This window comes from Geospiza fortis, unplaced genomic scaffold (genome assembly GCF_000277835.1).
Source record: "Geospiza fortis unplaced genomic scaffold, GeoFor_1.0 scaffold40, whole genome shotgun sequence".
NCBI classification, from domain to species: Eukaryota; Metazoa; Chordata; class Aves; order Passeriformes; family Thraupidae; genus Geospiza; species Geospiza fortis.
In genome coordinates, this window is record NW_005054297.1 from 994,336 (window position 1) to 1,000,367 (window position 6,032).

The window sequence follows — 6,032 nt, forward strand, 5'->3', positions numbered from 1 at the left end:
CACCTCCTTCACCTCCTTCTCCACTGACCTTGGTGTCTGCACATTTGGTCTTCTCACATATTCTCACTTCTCTCTTCAGATGCACTTGTGCAGGTTTCCCCCCCTCTCCTTAACTCCTAGAGGCACTGACACTGTTGCTCTTGTCTTGACCTTGGCTGGTGGCAGGTCTATCTTGGAGCCAGCTGGTATTGGCTCATGTTGGACATGATGGAAGCTTCTGGCAGCTTCTCACAGAAACCGCCCCCACGCCCTGCTACCAAAACCTGGGCATGCAAACCCAATACATTATCATGTCTAAATTGCCCATGTCTAAAAATCTTTCAGCAAATCAACTGTCACGTTAATATGACATGTGAAGTAAACCTGTGTTGCTATTTTTCACTTGCCTACAGGTCCTTATTAACATTCTTTTTCACTTTGAACTATATGTCAAAAGAAATCCCTTGGAAATACATCAGTTAAAGCTTTTATATAATCTATCAGTCTGTGAAGACTGTGTGAATGATTCAGAAGGCAAACTCGATTTTCTGAATAAATTATTAATTGCAAATAATATTTAATATCATTTGATATTTATATGATAGTGAATATATCCCTTGAAGCACTTTTATGATCAGCTTTCACAGCAATATGTATTCACTATTGATATTTATCCAAGGAATTGCACATACACAAGTTGAATGAATCTTGACATTGAAAACCCTCTGCAATCCCCTTTCTGCCAAGTCTTGACAACCTGCACAAAGCCATATATGTTGCTAGCCTCAAAGGTGAGAAAAGACCTCCAGGTTTCCTACTTTTACCTCTCCAAATATACATTTATCTCCAACATTAAACTGCAGATGTCATAGTCATGACAGTGCAGCTCTGTGTTCGCTGCAGCACATGCCAACCATGCTTTCAGAGTGCTCAAAGCTAATTAGTTCCCCAGACTCCTAGACTTTATTATACTGGTTGCTGTAGAGCCTCTACTCCTCTGCTCCTTCACGGTGCAACCTCATCCATGAGTACTTGGCAGCTGGAAGGTACTGATGATCCAGTACAGTTGTCTGTCATATTGTGTAAAATTGTCTCATTGTACTTTGATTGTCCCCCATGACTGTGGAAACTTTTTTTTCTTTTTCCCTAGATTGCATTCTGCAGTTTTAGGGAACAAATATGATCTGTTGGCTATACCTGTGTACATGACCTAGTGAACTGAGATCCTCATGTCTGACTACAGATTTTAGCTGCTGTGAATATTCAAGCAATGCAGTCAGGTATATAGCTCAGTCTGGAGTTATTGGATGCACACTTTCCTGTGAAACTTTTATGGGAGAGGTAAGTTTGCACTGACTGCAGACACCCAAGATTATTTTCTTGAACAAACAACTATTTCAGTCCAAAATTAATCTGAAATATCTATGGAGTGTCATTTAGTATCCTCCAACTCAGCTATGTCCCGTTGTTATAGTCTATATAAGATACAGTACTCCAGAGGATGAGCATTTCCTCCACAGACCCACCAGCCAGCCATCAGCTGTGCCATCTCATTGCTGTGCCATCTCACAGCAAATGAAGGCAAAGCACTAACTACCTCAGTGAGCTTTGCCAGAAAATGGTCCCCATCTGAATAGCTTAATGCAATATCTTAATCAGCTTTGAAATGCCTTCTGTGCCCAATAGGCATGTGTGTCACTACCCACCGTGACAGAGGGCTCTGACTGTGTTCAGGAGCCAACAGCTGCAGCAGTTCAGGATGTCACATCCACACCACTCCATGGTTTGCTACCACCACTGGCAGCAATGAATGTGCACCCACGCCTCACCCACACCTCACCCACACCACAGCCTCACCTGAGCTCATCTTCATCAGTGACCTAAGCCATGAAGTGAGCAATCAGGCTGGACACAAGTCCCTCCAGCTGCTGCAGCTGCTGTGACATCTAGCAAACTGGAGAGCTGACATCCTGGCTGGGAGCTGGCCTGCCATAGGTCTAATAAACATGCTTTCTTGGACATTATTTATATCATTTGGCACAGTAATGTTCACAGCTCAGTGTCAATGTGTCTCAGCTGGAATGACAAAGAACTAATATTTCTGAGAGTTTTTCTGTTCGTCTTTCTTATTGCGCATGACAAGCTAAAATCAGAACTATCCCCCAGTTTTCCATAAGGGACTATGACCAGCAGAATTACGTCTCTTGGATAACTGGTTTTCAAACCCCTACTTTGTATCAATTTTCTTCTGATGTGGTATCAAAAGTTGTGACTCACTCAAAGTGTTTTTCCTCAACTCTAGCTTGTGTGCTTCCAAACTAATTTCTTCCCAGGAAATTCTACATCTTTAGGGCAATTTTATTACTGCTGCCAAAACTGTAGGTGTTTCTGATGGAGATGAAGTGCTTTATGGCATGATTATCTCAGATCTAAGTCAAGCCAAACCATAGAGGTGTATTAGCAACGTGGTAAATATAAAAAATACTAAGGAAGAGAGAGTTAGGAGAAGCATCCCAGCAAAAGCTGGAAGAAAACTGTGACAGAATTTGGATATCTAGTACTCTACTCAAGTAGACCAAGAAGAAACATTGCAATTAAGGTTTTGAGAACATGCAATTATTACCAATGAAAATTAGGTATTATTTTCTATTTCCTGAGAATTCCACCACCTAGACTTTTAACATCTTATAATGGATCAGTTGTGTTTACCTTACCTTACTTTGGTAAAATTCTCACCAGTTAATAACACACTCAAATTCATATTCAATTTGACAATATATTCAATTAATTGAGAGCTTACTCAGTTTATTGCATAGACTTAACAGAATACTATAAAATATCTAGACTACTATGAGAATTGAGATTCTGACTTAAAATGAGATGTGGTGTCTCTTTAATCCTTCTCATCATTTGACACAATTTGAAATGTTTGGAGTGATTTTCTATTCTTACTTGTAAGTAGAATTCCTGTTTTTTTAAAGGAAATATGATATTTGAGTTGCTAGTGTTCTTTTTAAATGGATAAATATACACTAACAGACACAGACACAGACAGTATGTATCTGTGACTGCTGGAGCACATCAAGTGAAGTGGCTGGATTTTAGATCCCTGCTGGCAAACACAAACATGTTGGATGCTGTGCAATTCTGTCACTTCACTTCGGTTCTTCGATGGCAGTTGTAATCTTCTGAAAAAAATTGTTCTCATAAATTTCTGAGCTGTTTGGCTGAGTTCCTGCAATCCTTTGCCTATGCAAAACTGTCTTCTACCCAAGCTTTGTTATCCAGAAAAATATTACGAAAGTTCTCCACTGATCTCACTCTGCCATGCAAGAACTTTTCCAAGACCTTGCCTGCTAGATTTCAGCTTTAACTGGTAGGCGTTATTATGTTTTCATTTTCCTCAATCAGGCAATGTCTGTCTCAAGAGCAAAACAAGGATCCTTGAGCCAGACTCTTGTACTGCACACGCAAAGAAATTTTTTTGAGATCAAAGGGGAAAATCTGGCTGGTCTGAGGGGTGATATCACTGCTAATCCTGTTTTATTTTCTGCCTAGTGAGAATGAAGAGCAGAAAACTTTATACAATATACACTGTAAACATAACAGAGGGCATGAGCCTGTCAGCCTATCATTGACACAAGACATGCAGACCTGGATCCTGACAAGGATATTTTGTGAGCAAAGGCAATAATGAGGTTTTGAAAAGCACACATTTAAGAGTGATGGATGCTTTAGAGCTGTGCTCCTACAAGTTGTGATTTAAAAGGCTGGCGGCTTCAATTTCAAACACTAAAATTCAAAATGACAGAAACTTACAAAATTTTATTGCTCTGCATTTAATAAAATTTACATTTACTAGCTGTCAATTTGAAATGCTGAATAACTCATAGTTTAGAACACTGAAAACTAGGTTGAATTACTCTTGCAGTCCATTGCTTCCTACTCACAGTCTTTCTCAGATACCCAGAATAATCCATCCATCACACACTTTTCCTATCTCTCTTAATCTTTGGTCCAAAAATTTATTGACATTGAAGGAAGGTCAGGGAAAGAAATGCATCTTGCTGCCATTAAAAAAAAAACACCAAAAACCCCATCAAATCAAAACACATAAGCATAATGAATGAAAAGCTCCCTCTCTGCTTGCCTAATGTGCTAATATAAGAACATTAAGGCCAGTGTACCATCTACAGCTTGGTTGCTCTGGCTGTCTGGATTTTTTTGTTAATTTACAGACTCAATTATGTAGGCTCTTAAATTCATAGCATTAGTGGGTGGGAAGGTAGATGGTTAATGAAAAAAACACAGAGTAGGAAACTTCTGTTTTATATGAATCTTGGTAACATTTTTAGAAGAACAAGGATCAAAGATTGTAATTTAAAGAAACTCTCAAGACAGGAATAAATGTACATGACTTTAAAGCACCCCTAAAAATTATGGGATGGCTAATATCCCCATGCTTCTGTGGTCTGTTCTAAAACAAAAATATTAAGCCAAGTGTTTGACTCCATATAATAAAAACAGATTATCTAATGGTTTCCAGTGGGAAATACGAGAAAGAGCATTCATAAAGACTCTGTAATAGTTATGAATTATAAAGACTTCCTCATTTTCAGTATGAACTGAGACCCCAATAGAAACTGTTAGATATTTATTCACATGCCCTCAAAGGGACTGCACATGGACATTTTTAATTAACATTATTTGCAACACCCTACTCAAGTTCTTCATTATGAATTTGACATGTTTTGAAGTCCTGACCAGAAAGCTTTCATCACTTACTCTAATCACACTATTCTTACATTATTTTAATACTTTTAAAGAGTTACAGTGATTTGCAATCTATATTTATGTTAATGAAGAAAGAAAACAATGTTTAAGTAATCAAGATCATAACATTAAAAAAAGAAGTCAGGAAACATAAAATAAACTTTCACATGCCATTAGGCCTTCTCTGTAAGAAAAAAAAACAAGTAAAAAATAAAGGTACAATTTGACAGCACTTCTGTGTTTCCAGAGATGCCCATTTTGTTGCCATTTTGCTCTTCTCTTTTCAGCTGCCCAAAATGTTTTGACATTTATTACTGGGTATAAAACCTGCATACCAACCTCACCTCCATTTGTCCTCACTGGGCTGATGTCTGTGCCTATCAGTTCAAATTATTAAGATGGGGTAAAATGTCTTTGTCTTGCCTCATTTGAATGATTTTTCCTTAGCTTTTCTCTTTCGTGCAGTTTTAGCTACTGAAGCCAAAACTGCATGGTGAGTCTGCATAGATTTGTCTTAGGTTAGAGCAGCGGTAGTGAAGGCAGAAAATATGCAGTAAAATATTGACATGACCTTCATGTTTGTGTCTGCACAGGATAGATAAATTCTACCACTTTCTTCCTAGAGAATGGTAAACATAGCTAGAAGAAAAGTGGCACTGGAGAGAGCTGAGAGTATCTGAGAGCTGTACCATGACAGACAGAGAAACCTGCTCATCTTCATGAAGGTCTCACAGGCTCAAGTATATTTAAACTTTGCTGTTTAGCTAGGAGCTAAAATGTTGAAATTTAGCCTTTTAACTAAAAAGGGCACTTGGCACATCCCTTTGAGAGCATGTGTTGAACTATCTCAGCTACACCTTTTATGTTCGTAACTACACGTTTTCATTGAAATTGGTTTCGTAAATAACAGCTGGAGCTGTAGAACACAAGATGGCAGTGTCAGACGCCACGTACCAGCAGGGGACTGTGGGGCGGTCCAGAGGGATCTCCTGAGAGAGGAGACAAGCAAGAACCGCTGAGGTCTTCGTCCTTTCTTTAATACCACTGTGGAACAATTGCTAGGAAGCCGGGAGACCTTTCCGTTCCAACAATACCTAGAAAATACTCTGCAGAAGGAATGAAGATTTGAGATCTCCAGGTCTAAGGTGGTGTGTTAAGACATAAAGTAATATGTATCTTACAAACTTATCAAGGAAAAGGGACCTTCTGTCTCGGGAACATTGCTTTTCTTATCCTATCAGAGAATGAACATATAGGGGTTTTTTCCTCTTCCCGCCCCC

At 38.9% G+C, this 6,032-nt stretch overlaps 1 protein-coding gene across 1 annotated transcript in view; it reads right to left on the reverse strand.

Annotated features, from left to right (window-relative positions):
* RAB28 (RAB28, member RAS oncogene family) overlaps positions 1–6,032 on the reverse strand; it is an 81,719-nt gene that overhangs the window by 75,304 nt on the left and 383 nt on the right. The gene's annotated exons all lie outside the window — the stretch shown is intronic.